Below are 14,551 nucleotides of genomic sequence, written 5' to 3'. Positions count from 1 at the left end.
TGAACAAGATTGTGTTAGAATATATGCATAATGCACTTGATTCTTCTATTTCTAACAAGCTTGTTTCTTGTGATAGTGCTTACAAATTATGGACATTCATAGAAGCACATCATGGTAACCTGGAGGAGATCCAAAGGATTCCGGCGGACTCTTCCTCAAGTAATATTGGAGCTTCATCATGCACACGGCCACTAGGCGATAGCCCTAGTGAGGTTTGCAAGTTCGAACCCGATAATGAATTATCTAGTGATGAACTTGTTTGTGCATCTAAGAAATTATTGCATGCCTACAACAAATTACATAAATATTCTAATGATTTAAAATGCAAGCATGATAATTTAGAATCCGATCATGAGAAGCTAGTATCCAAGTTTGATATCATTGCTAAAGAAAATGAAAATCTTAAAGAAAACAATGATATGTTAAACTTGGAAAATAAAAAATTAACATCATCCATTTCTAGCTTAACTCATGAAAGAGATAATGCCATGTTAGAAGTAAAGAACATACAAAATGATACGGCTTCTTTTATAGATAACTATTTATGTTCTACTTCTAAAGGTGCATATGTGCCAAAAAATGAAGACTTGAATCTTATGAAAAAATGCATTTCATCCTTAGATTCAACTTTGAAAACATGCATCAATAATCATAAGAAGCTTATGGATATGTGTGCCAAGTCTAAATCATCATCTACTCATCATGCACACATATATAGCAAAGTTTATAAGTGTTCAATTTGCGGCCGTAAAGGCCATCTAGCTAAATTTTGCTATGATGCACAAAAACATAAGAATATTAATCTTTCTTGTGCATCTCATGTAGCTTCCTCATCACATACACATGCATACGCTTATCATGCACATCATAAACATGCAAATGTGTTTAAATGTGATATTTGTGGACGTTTTGGCCATTTGGCAAAATTTTGCTATGATTTGAAAAAGACTTTACCTCTGCCAAATGATTTTATTAAACCACAAAAGTTTAAATGTGATGTTTGTGGTAGATTTGGCCATTTGGCAAAGTTTTGTTATGATTCAAAAAATTATTCAAACTTGCCAAATTTCTCAAGTAGACCACCTTTATTTAATGATGTTTCTCATTTGCAAAATAATTCTAAAAGACAATCTTTATTTGCAAATGTTCCACGTGCACCTTTTAATGGTCAACATAAGCAAATGCTTCCTTTCCATTGTACATATTGCAATCGGAAGGGTCATTTGAGTAATTATTGCTATGACCGATCCCGTGCACCATATATGTCCAAGAGGGTTCATAACCCTAGGACTTTGAGCTTTAATGATAGGGGTCATGTCCCTAAACAAACCAGCACCAAGAATACTTGGGTGCCAAAATGATTTTTAAAGCCAAGAATTTTAGTACTTTTTCTTTTTCTTGGTTTCAAAAAATGTATTTTAAAATTTTATGAAAACAATTCCTTTTATTGGTTAAAATCTTTTGTTTTCATGATTATTTGATTTGCTTTCATGAGAGGACTACGTTTATATAACCCTCCGGATTTATTAGGTGTTTATTCCCAAATCAAGTTTACCGGATGCTAAAATGATTATATGGGTTGGAACAAGCTCAAGAGCTTGATATAATTGTTGCCTCTCTTAAAAATTATGTTTTGATTTGTTGCTTTTGAATTCATTATAATTCACCTATATGATGATATTTATATGTTTGTGCTTATGGATCATCTATTCGTGCCTTATAATGTATTCTATGAGTGGTTTGATCAAGTTATGTAAAGAAAATTTTTCTTTTCAAACATCATTTTTGGTTTAAATGGTTGATTTATGATTTCATTTGATTGATTTGTTTTCATTTGAAAACTTTTTGCATGATTCTCATGTTCCTCTTCTTTTGATTTCATAAATCTATTATTATACATGGTTTTTATAATGAGACACTATCTTTATAATGTCATATCATTATGTGTCCTCATTTTGTCTTTTTGTATGTGAGTGGTGTTTAGCATATTTCTCATCTATGCTTGCTCACATATGTTTGCCATGGTCTTCATTGCATATATTCTATATGGCTTTTTGATAGGGGGAGCAATCCTTATATCTTTTTATGTGTTATACTCATACATGCTTATTGATAGGGGGAGCTTTCGCTCTCTTAATTCTTTTGTCCCCTTTTTGATGTTGTCAAAGGAGGAGAAATATTGTGAGTATATCTATCTTGTTTGTTTATATGCATGTGAATTACAATTCATTTCCTTTCATGCATATATCTCTTTTTGTAAATTGTTTGTCATCATCAAAAAGGGGAAGATTGTTGGCCTTCTTGTTTTGATGATGTTTAACAAACAATATCAAATGGAGGTTGGAGGAATTGTGGAGTGAAGCAACGTACAATTCAAGTTAAAGATCAAGTTCAAGCTTCATCCGCAAAGATTACCAAGTCAAGCATATTGAAGACCAATCAAGCTTGGGTAATTTAGTTTAGGAGTTTATATTATGTGTGTTATATACTCTAAGCTCAATTATCTATACACACACATTTATTATTGGTTTCTTCGTATATATATATATATAGTCATATATATATATATAAGTTTTGGTTTCTATGCATATATATAGTTATATATATACATACATATGTTTTGAGTTTTTATGGTTATATATATGAAATTCTATATTTCATATTTTCTATTATGTTTTTGAAAACATTGCATAGAATATGCAATTTTGTGAAAATATTGTATTCTTAGTTTATAGACTTCAATATCAGTTTATACATGTTTTACTAAGTCTACAAAAACATTTCACAAAGTTTCAAAAGTTGGTTTATGTCAAAACATCAAAATTCAAGTATCTCATATTTTCATGTTTTGGACTATTTTGTAAAATGATGATATTTTTCATTTGGGAAGTCCTTTTTCGAAACCAGTCGTTGTAGCATGTTTATTATCATGTCTACAATCATTCCCCAAAGTTTTACATTTTTTGGAATTTATTTGATATTTTTAAACAGTGTTTTAAAATCAGCTTTGTTTTCTGAAATGTCTGTTTTCGGTCGACCGGTACGGTCGACCGGTCAATTGACCATTCGTCAGTATTTTTCCAGAGAGTCATCGGTCGACCGGTCCGGTCGACCGAGAGCTCAAATCGGTCGACCGACAGAATTTCCGGTCGACCGACGATGGTCCAGAACGTTTTCTTCGTGTTTTTGCTCTCATCGGTCGACCGACGGAATTTTCGGTCGACCGACAATATAGCCGTTGCTTTTTAACGGCTCTTTCTCTGAGCTGTTTGCTGGGGTTTTTGGTCATTTTGTTTTGGGGGTTTTTTTTGCTGAGATTTCTAGTGGGTATATATACCCCATTGCTGATGTCTTTTCAAGTTAACTAAGAGAGTTTTTAATCAAGTTTAATAAAGTTTTTAACAAGGGTTTTAGTTTGGTTTAAGTGTGTTTAAAAAGCTTTTAAGCAAATTGAGAGTTTGTTTTTGTGATTCAATTCTACAAGAGCTTGAGGAGATCATCTATTGGTGTTTGGGCATTCAACTATTCTCCCTCCAACTCTTGATATATTGAGAAGTTTTCTAAACTCTATTTCTAGCTTTTTTATATATTTGATTATCATTGTTATTAAGCTAGAACTACATTGAGTTTAGTTTTGATTTATATCTCTTTGTTCACACACAACCTTTTGAGCTTATTGTATTTACATTCATAGTATAATTTGGGGTTGTGGGTTTGTGACTAAGAGTTGTGCTTAATTGAGTTCTCACTTTGTTTTGAGAACAATCATTTGTCATATTTGTGCTTATTGTGAGAATCACTTTGTAATACACTTGTACACCGAGTGAGGAGTGTGTGGTGAGAGTCGGGGATCGTCCCAAGAGGAGTGGCGTCGGTTAACGTGCCTAGAGAGAGGGTGTCACCGAGCACTTGAGGGAGACACGGCTAGGTCCAACACTTAGTGGGTGTAGAGTGTGATTGCAAGAGTGTGAGTTGTAGAGTTTTCGGTTAGCTAGAAAACCGAGTGTGTAGAAGAAGTTCCGGCTTCCAAACCGGATTGTGTTAGTGGATTTCTCCCCGGGAGTGGGGAGCGGAGACGTAGGACGGAAGGTCCGAACTCCGTGATCATATTGCTTGTTTGAGTGTGCTTTGGCGTTCATTCATATTTATGTTCATATCTTATATCGCCATTGTCATTAGCTCATTATCTATATCATCCACTATCTTGTTTACATTGTTTACCCTTGTGTTCATATATTATATCTCTTTGTTTGCATTGCTTATCCTAGCTTATATATCTTGTGGTATTTCATATTTGCTAGGATAACTTATTAATTAATTTTAATTGGCATTTAATCGGATTAGATTAGCATAAGACCCTAATCACCCCCCTCTAGGGTCTAACACTTATCGGTTCTCTTGTCGAAGACGACCCACTACGAGCTCACTCGACCAGTTATTTGACGCCTCGCGAGGTTGACTTGAAAGGCATTACTTCTCGACCAAGCTAAAGGACGACTTCAACCTCGAGTCTCTCCCACTGACAGTGCGTCAGCGTGACATTAAATGCTTGGCAGGCGCTATCATTCCTCTAGCCCCAATAGTCTTCATGACACATTGGACCACGACGGCACCACCATGCCCCTAATCACTTCGCATTAAATACCGAGGTGTCCTCTCCTCCACTCGTTGACCGACACCTGTAAAGTAGGTGCTGACGTAGCCGCCATGCCATACTGTATTCAGCCGAGATTATCGTTCTATCCTTTTTTTCGCCACTATAAATAGATGTACTATTCCAAATACCAAAGTAAGCAATATCTGAGAATTATACTGCACTACACTTTTTTTTTTGTTGACAAGGGAACCTTGGTCAGTACCTCCACTTAAACTCCCTTTGGAGTCCGCCGCACCCCGGTTCAAATCCCCCCAGTCCCCAACAATCTGCAAGGAGCTACCCCTTAAAGTACTAGGGGGCTCATCCCCAGCACACTTAAGAACTCACACAGTTCATCATTTTCCCATTCATGTCCATCAACTGACTTGATCGCCGGAGGAACAATGGGGGAACTAGTCCCCGTCCTCTCATGAATTTCTATTTGTGCAGGCTAAAGCTACTCAACTCAAGATCAGATATTCGAAGAAGTTAGCAGCACCCCAATCAACCTCACCCCCATTATAATATCTGTTTGATATTAACATCAACACAAACATTAGTTGAAAAGATTAAGTTATGATTTTAGATTTCTAAAAGAGAATGACCATAAAATACATTTGAGAAGTTTTATGTTTTATGATACATAATTCTCCTCACTATCACCTATAAATTAAAGTTTTATCTTTTTTTTACCCGAGGTAAGATACAAGATTATTTTTTATTCACAAATAAAAACAAAATTGATAATTGCTAAAAGACACGTGCTATATACTAGTAGTAATTTATTAATGATGGTTAATATTAGTGATGATTAAAGTCTAATTTGTCATGTGATTCATGGTTTAAACCTTTCCTTCTCGACGTTCTCACGCTTTGACTTTACAAGGGGCGGCATTGCTAATCGATTTCCGCGCGTGTTAAATACAAATTTCCACCCCAACTTTTAAAAATCAAAATTATCAAATTGACCACGTGGGCTTAATCAACGAGGGGCTTAGCTAAATGGGCGTTTTCCTGTCAAATTCATTAGAAATTCCCAATTCAACGCTCATAGAGAAAAGAGGAAGCGTGGGGGAAAAAGTCAAATTTTTTTCGTTTCTTCTCAAAAATTTTCGTCTTTTCTCTCAGGCCATGATCTTAGATGGTTTCTACTTGCAGAAAGAAGTAAGTGGTAGTAATAAGCGAATTATACCTTTTTCTTTCGTTTAAGAAACGGATTATTTTGGTTTCTTTGGTAACTTGCTGTACTTCGTTGTGTGAAATTAGGTTTTTGTGGTTGTTTGGATTGACTTCTTTCATACAAAGGTGTTTGGTTTTCATTTATTATTATTATGGGGATGCTGAATAATTTGGTTAAAATTTGAAGAAATTCGCCAACTTATGATCTTTGATGCAGTAGGGGAAGTTTTAGATTGGCACTGAAAGATGCAGATAAGGTGTTCGATGATATATATGCTGGAGTAGTGGAAACAAAGCAGATGCGGGGTGGATATAGGTAAATTGCTATTTATCTTACGCTATTGCTTTTAGTGAACATCATGCTTGAATTTTAGCACTTAGCGGGGCATGTTAAATTGAGCAACTTGTTATATGCTTACTCTTAACTCTTGAGTATACATTATGTTGACGTTACACCGAATATAACCTGCAAGTATCTGTTGTTTTATGCAGAGTTTGTTTCTAGAAGTCATGAATGTGTCAACAGGTCTAAGAGTAGTCATGCTTTTTCCTAAACATGAGTTTCTTTAGGGAGACGACATGCGCAAAACCTTATTATGCTTTTGATTCTTACATAAAGGTTGTACAGAGTTGTCCTGGGAGTTGAGATATAGAGTTATGTGGGAACTGCTTTTAATATATAGCATATAAATATGAACTTTTAGTCAGTTTTGTCTAAATTCAAGGATGATGTATGTGCTTCTCATTGTTTAAATAAACCCGTTATATAACCCGTTTTGTAACTTAACGGTGCCAAGAAAACACGTTATATTGCGTTAAATATGCGTTACGTTATATAACCAATTAACAATTAACATGAGGTTTTTAAGGTTAAATTGCATCTCTCATTAGGACGCGTTGATGCATCTCCCACCGTCCAAATCATTTAAACTCTACCATTGTAGTCCCGATCACCCCATTCTCTTTCTGCAAATATACGATCTCTTCGCCTCTTCCAACCCAAACTCTAGCTTTTTGCCTCCTCTAAAACTCATCCACCTATCAGCGGCTTCTGTGATTCTAATAAGGTAAATTTTTTATTTTTCAGTTATATATCAGGCATCTCAGTGTAAATCCTTTCAATAAATAGTGATTCTGAATTACCTTCCAAATTCCAATCTTTTTTATTACCAATTTACCATTAGTCATATCAAATCTGTTACTCCACTACTTTACCCTTCAAAATAATTTTTTAAAATCTGTCACAAAATTAGAATACTGAGATTAATTTGTGGGTTAATTGTGTTAGTTAGATAATTACTTTTAGTTATTACTTGATTTTGATTAGGTCTTAGTTTTCAGTTAATACTAGAGTTTGTGAAATTAAGTTTGCACGCAATCTCTGTGTATACAAAATTTCTTACTGTTGTTACATAACTATGTTTAGTTTGGTTGACATAGTGAACTTGATTAGGAATTATAATATTTTTGTGAAGTTAAGAACTTGAGAGTTGGAAGTGTTTAGACTTGTTTTTATTGCCTTAAACTTGACGATGTTAATGTATTTGATCATTTGATGACGCTTTTTGGAACGGTTGTTACTGTCATATATGACTAACTTTTGTTAAGAAATTGTGATGCTATAGGTTTATATTTGATAATTGTGATGTTATGTTTGAAAAGTTTGGTTATTCTAAATATTAAAGTTATTATGTATTATTAGTATTTATAAAATATCTAAATAATTAATAAACAATATAACCTAATTTATGTGTTACGTTTTTTTCCTTAACCCTTAACACGAGGACAAGGGTTACATAACCCATTTTTTATTTTCAACATTGGTGTTCTTTCTTGATGCGTGTGAAGTTTTAAACTTCAGTCAGGGATATGGACAATCTATCAAAAAATATGGTTAGAACATTTCTACGGAATGTGTTTAACTAACTAACTACTTTTTAGTCTAGCTTCTTTTGGCGTTGTTATGAATTAACTTTCATCACTTTATCACATCAATAATTACAGTACTCTAACTCCGTACAAACTATTACTTAAAACAAACATATTTGGTCTCCCATCTGTTTTTTGGTGCCATTCCCACACAAATATGGTTTTGCTATGTACATTATTTGGTTTAATCCCCCCCCCAAAAAAAAAAAATTAAAATAAAAAATAAAAAATAAAAATAAAAATAAAAAATTCTCTAAATAAAAAAGAAAAAAAAGCACTAGTCCAGGTTAAATTCTTTGCACGTGTTCGATTTATTTATTTTATTGGTATATGTAAAAATTTAATTCTTGCACTGTAGATTTGAAATGTGGAGTTGTTGACATAATTTTTTGTCAATTATCTGCTGGATGTTCATTTTCCATGTCCTTAAACTCAGAATAGGCATCTGTTCTCTTTTTCAACTCTGGTGATCTCTCCAAGATGTATCAGAGGTAAACTATCTTCCTTACTAAATTCAATCTCATACTAATATGTTAGTCAATGTACGGGTTGACATGCCATCAGTGCAATGTGCTAAAGAACCTAATTGCTAGTTTTTGGCTCCACATTTCATCTTTTTCATTCCTAAGGCAGTCTTGAGTTCAGATCACAAGTTTAGGACTATTAAGCTATAGGTATGAAGTGTCTAGTTCATTGACATAACTCGGTCTAAAATTAGATTCTCTAGATAACAGACTTACGACCCTGTCTGCAATCTGTTGTATATGAGTATTCTGCATACTCAAGATTCATTATGGACCTTTTTCTTTCGTGGGTTTGTTTTTTGGTGAGAAAAAAGGTGGGTGCGACCATGCACTCCCCCCCACCCCCACCCCCACTTCTCTCTGTTTCATTACTAAGAATTTGACAAAACATCAATGGAAAAAAAAAGCCAAAGTACGCAAGGGTGACCATTACAGAAGATAAATATTAGGAGCCAAAGTACGCAATACTCCTGAGACCCAAAAGGAAACTTTTAAATGGATAATTATATTTAGTGTCTCTCCATGACATTGTCCTGCTACACCCCTTGCTCCAGGGAAAATTATTTTAGTCACTCCTAATAGATTAAAGTTGGAGGAACTAATCTGCACGCTCCTGTCCCCTCCTGGAAGAATAGACGACCAATGTATATTGTTATGATACTTTAATGATATGCGAGACAACAAAAGCATTGAATATTGCTTTATTAGTATACTTCCCAATTCCTCAAGGGACGTAACCTCACCCAAATCCCAGAACAATATTTTATTACTGTTAACATTTTGATTGTTCCCTCCCCAAGCATTTCCTGGATGGAAGCTTGTGGAAGCTTGTAGTGCATGTATCCTAAAATGGATCAACAACTTATCCCAAGTTTTTTTACGGATAAGACCATTTCAGAAGGTGATGAATGAATTTATTGTTTCTCCTTCACTTCTATACAACACGCATATGTTTGGTCCTTGCCATTTATGTTTTAGATGGTTATCCTCAGGAAGAATGGCGTTTTTCATTGTCAGCAGATAAACGCTCTGAGTTTAAGAGGAACAGCAAGTCCATAGAAGTGGAAGTTCCTCTTACAGCAAAGAATCCTTTGTTACACTAAGTCCATGGAGGTGTTGTCGTCTAAGGTAGATAGTTCTGGCCGAATCGAGTTTAATTTGTTTAGAAACTTATCTTTTTTATTCCCTACAACTATGTCAAAGTCAGTAGTGTCAATAATCCGTCTGCCTCTTTTTCGGAAAGATGCTATCTGTCCCTATTTGCTAAGTCCTTGGGAGCAAACAAAAAAGAATTTCTGTGAAAAATACGTTTAATCGCAACATTTATTCTGCAAGAAATTAATTGTATCCCCATACCCCACACAAAGGAAATCATTGACATAAATAATCATCGACTCTCGAAAATCATTTTCATAGTAAGGATGAATTACATTCATTATGATCCTGTTGTTGAAGGTTGAACACCTTGATTCCAGTCCATTCCAACAACAGATCTCCAAATCATACAATAAACCATACGTGGTGACCACTCTAATTTTGAGTCACGTATTGCATTGAACAAATTTGGGCAGGTTTGAGGTCAGTGGCGGAGACATTCATTGGCAAGAGGGGGCCATGGTCACCCCCAACCAATCTAATTTTTCAATAGGAAATTTATGTGGGCAGTTGGTTTTGTATAGGCTAATGTTTCATTGACTATTTCAATTTGGTCCCTCTATCAAACCAAGTCAATTTGGCCCCTCCACTCCACCATCAGGTTTGACAAAACCTTCACCCACCCAAGTCAAATTAGATTTAATTTAATAAACAAACAAAAATAAAAATTGAAGCTACCATGCACTAGAAAAAACAAAGAAAAAAAAGTCTTCTCAAATTTCCTTTCTGTACTCCTCTTTCACAAACTTTAATCAAAACTACTCATAAATCTCTCAATTCTTCTTTCCCCTTTCCAATTTTCATTTCTATTTAACAAATCTAACCTTAATTGTCACTTACCTCATTGACTTGGGTGTCCGAACGATTTTTTTGTCGAATCTTGAAAGCCTTTTTTGATTAAGGTGAAGAATCACTATATACCTTGTTTAATATACTTATTTGTTCTAATTTTTTATTTAGTGGTATTGTGTTAAAACAACTTTGCCATTAGTAGCAAATCTTAGTTTTTATTGTTCTTTGTATTTGTAGTAGAGCCAAATTGATAATTTATTAGCTTGTTGAAAATTTTAAATCTTACTTATTCCCGTATGTTATTTTTCCCTCCTTTTGATATTAGTGCTTTATGTATTCTTGTTTTGATGTATAAATTATTACTATTTATTGAAAATTATTATTTATTTGCAATTAAGGAGGTAAATTTGTAAGATTGTTATTGTTAATGTCAGCTTGTTGGCATTAGCAATTCAATTTTTTTTCCTTTGTTTGATGCATTACCAATTGATTTATTTAATATTTCTTTGATGCATTGCAAGTTTGCAACTATATATTTGTATTTTAACCAGTAGATACTATTTAATATAATATTTTATTCCATTCTGATGTTTATATATATATTGGCCTCCCGAACTAGGAATCTTGGCTCCGCCACTGTTTGAGGTCCCTTATGGCCCTTTGCCAAATGATTGGTTTGACCTCCTTAAATTTTCACTCCAACTTAACCATTGTCTTTAATATAGGGTATCGGACATCTTTTTACAAATTAGCACTGCCAGTTGTTTTTTGAAAGCTTCAATTGTGTTAACTCCTGATTTCTGGTTATGTTCTCTAGAAACGCACAGCACTAGTCTATGAATAATGCTGGTTTTGGATCTCATTTAAACTGTTTCTTTGGATAATATTTACTTATGTCCCCTGTCTTAAGAGGATAGACCATACCCACAATTTACTTCAAAAAAAAAGTAACAGAAAAATAAATAGAACTTCTGATGCCTAGCTGTATATAAGGTGTTCTAAGCTTTAATTCAAATGTATATAGAGTTTGCCTTCTCATCAGAAGCTTGAATTTCTTTTGGAAACTTTAAAACCCTTCAACCTCCCAATCATACTTGTGCAGATTCAGACTGCTTGTTCTAATGTTCCTGCTTCCAGAATAGAGATAACGCGGAATACTGGGAAGTGAGTTTAGTAGGTGAAGATGGAAATGCTGCAGGGCATTTGGCCTTGCAGGTAGCCAATATCAGATACGATAAAGCAATAAATGCTTGAATGTTTCTAAGTCACTTAATGGAAGGTATATACAAATACACCCTGTCATCGTAAATGATAATGTACCCTACTGGCACAATCTTTTTAACTTCTGGCCTTATAAACTATAATAATGCGAGAATGCAACATCTGATACATCTGTGATTGATAACATAGTATTCACAATTTAGGATATGTAAACTCTTGCATTTGATAGACGACAGAAAAACCCAACCCCACATCATAAACCCTGAGTATCTTACTTCAACATATTTGTTACATATATGACATTGGTGTTTCATCTATTGTGAAAAGAATCCTATTTTTAATGACGCTATCATATCAAATTTCAAAATCCTCAGCTGAAATTCTGAAATAAATCTGAACAATTGTCTGCACGAATTAGCATGCACCTCCCTTGAATTATTATGTTTATATGCATCTAGTTAAGAGTGTTAATTGTTTTTCCTACATGTAATGTCTAGTTCGATATTTATTCGCTTAAGTATCCGGTCATATTTGATTTGATAGTTCATTAAACAATAAATGAATAGTTTTTGGTATTCGGTTCATAAACGAATAGAATTTAACCATAGGCATAGTAGCCGGTTCATTCTGATTCACGGGACAAGTATGGGAACATGGTACACCACTCATTAGGAATCGGGTATGAGGGTGTAGGTTTATATAGTACGCAAGGAAATGTGGTACGCCTAAGGTTCAGTTCTTAAATGCTACTTGATATTAGTAATAGTAAAAGAACCTAAAGAATCATGTCGCAATTAAGATACAAATACTTTATTTGCTTAATTTCTCATGTTTTTTAATTGTTTATTCTTTTAAAAAGAGTTATTTTTTTCAAAATTTTAACTAGTTTGAATTCCAAATTGGGTCAGTGGAGTTAGGTGAATCGGGTTGTGTTCCATGTGAATCTGGGACGATTGCACTGGGTCGTGGTTCGCTATAGCATACCACGTTCCCGACTTCTGTGACCGTAGATATATTCTATTCATTTGTTTAATAAACTATTCATTTATATATTATACTTTAGACCTATAATTTATAGTTATTATATTTCTATGCATCCCTACACAAAGAGCCTTATATAAGTAGTTTTGATTTGTGAATATTACATTTATCTCTAGGTTGCATATTCATTTGTTGTATCATGTTTGGCTCATGCTTGATTGCATTATAAGACTAGGATATGATAATGAATATTTATCAAATACTTACCTAATATCTAACGAATATGAACCAAATAATTCACAAAAGACTACCTAAAAACCAAGAATTCGCAAATAGTTGTTGAATATTCGAATACTAATCGAATAGAATACGATCATACATTTCCTACTTCGTTTTGAATGCGAATAGTCGAACATGAGCTGGATATGGATACGAATATTGTGGTATTCGATCCAAATTCAGTTCATTTCCACCCCTAGACTCAAGACGTGTAGTGTCTGTCATTTTATACTATTTAATATTGGTGTTTCAGTTTATCCTTGTTTTTTCTTTCTTTCTTTTGAGTGGGTTCTCAAGTATGTTTAATCCATTAGTAGAGGAATAGATGCAGGAATGGTTATGAAAGTTAACACACATCAACTCGCTAAAAATGTGAAAATTTCAGTCAACTGCATTATGACATTTCATCAGTTTCCTTAATTTTTTTTCTTTAATGTTTTTTTTCTTTAATGTTTTTTCTTAACTCCTTGTTAGTTCACCAGACAAGGTAGCAGCCTGCGAGTGCAGGCTTCTTCTACTGGGGGTGGAGAATCCCACCTCGAGTTTCTTTTCCAGCTGAAGATAGAATATAAAATTCTTCCTCTTTAGCACCGGGAGATAGAATATAAAATTCTTCCTCTCCTCGGACCTTTCCGATGCTCGGAGTGGCGACCCCACTCCCAGTTCATCATTCCGGGTGCTCGGAGTGGAGATCCCATTCCCAGTTCATCCTTCCAGATACTGGGGGTGGAGAATCCCACCTCGAGTTTCTTTTCCAGCTGAAGATAGAATATAAAATTCTTCCTCTTTAGCACCGGGAGATAGAATATAAAATTCTTCCTCTCCTCGGACCTTTCCGATGCTCGGAGTGGCGACCCCACTCCCAGTTCATCATTCCGGGTGCTCGGAGTGGAGATCCCATTCCCAGTTCATCCTTCCAGATACTGGGGGTGGAGAATCCCACCTCGAGTTTCTTTTCCAGCTGAAGATAGAATATAAAATTCTTCCTCTTTAGCACCGGGAGATAGAATATAAAATTCTTCCTCTCCTCGGACCTTTCCGATGCTCGGAGTGGCGACCCCACTCCCAGTTCATCATTCCGGGTGCTCGGAGTGGAGATCCCATTCCCAGTTCATCCTTCCAGATACTGGGGGTGGAGAATCCCACCTCGAGTTTCTTTTCCAGCTGAAGATAGAATATAAAATTCTTCCTCTTTAGCACCGGGAGATAGAATATAAAATTCTTCCTCTCCTCGGACCTTTCCGATGCTCGGAGTGGCGACCCCACTCCCAGTTCATCATTCCGGGTGCTCGGAGTGGAGATCCCATTCCCAGTTCATCCTTCCAGATACTGGGGGTGGAGAATCCCACCTCGAGTTTCTTTTCCAGCTGAAGATAGAATATAAAATTCTTCCTCTTTAGCACCGGGAGATAGAATATAAAATTCTTCCTCTCCTCGGACCTTTCCGATGCTCGGAGTGGCGACCCCACTCCCAGTTCATCATTCCGGGTGCTCGGAGTGGAGATCCCATTCCCAGTTCATCCTTCCAGATACTGGGGGTGGAGAATCCCACCTCGAGTTTCTTTTCCAGCTGAAGATAGAATATAAAATTCTTCCTCTTTAGCACCGGGAGATAGAATATAAAATTCTTCCTCTCCTCGGACCTTTCCGATGCTCGGAGTGGCGACCCCACTCCCAGTTCATCATTCCGGGTGCTCGGAGTGGAGATCCCATTCCCAGTTCATCCTTCCAGATACTGGGGGTGGAGAATCCCACCTCGAGTTTCTTTTCCAGCTGAAGATAGAATATAAAATTCTTCCTCTTTAGCACCGGGAGATAGAATATAAAATTCTTCCTCTCCTCGGACCTTTCCGAT

At 35.3% G+C, this 14,551-nt stretch overlaps 1 long non-coding RNA gene across 1 annotated transcript; it reads left to right on the top strand.

Annotated features, from left to right (window-relative positions):
* LOC109835175 lies at nucleotides 5,543-11,311 on the top strand. The gene is made up of 3 exons (XR_002245617.1): nucleotides 5,543-5,800; nucleotides 6,033-6,131; nucleotides 6,308-11,311. It is a non-coding gene; the product is annotated as an uncharacterized LOC109835175 (long non-coding RNA).

The sequence above is a fragment of the Asparagus officinalis genome, chromosome 3 (assembly GCF_001876935.1).
Source record: "Asparagus officinalis chromosome 3, Aspof.V1, whole genome shotgun sequence".
Classification (NCBI taxonomy): domain Eukaryota; kingdom Viridiplantae; phylum Streptophyta; class Magnoliopsida; order Asparagales; family Asparagaceae; genus Asparagus; species Asparagus officinalis.
The sequence above is the reverse complement of the archived record's forward strand: the minus strand, read 5'-3'. Positions and strand labels throughout refer to the sequence as shown.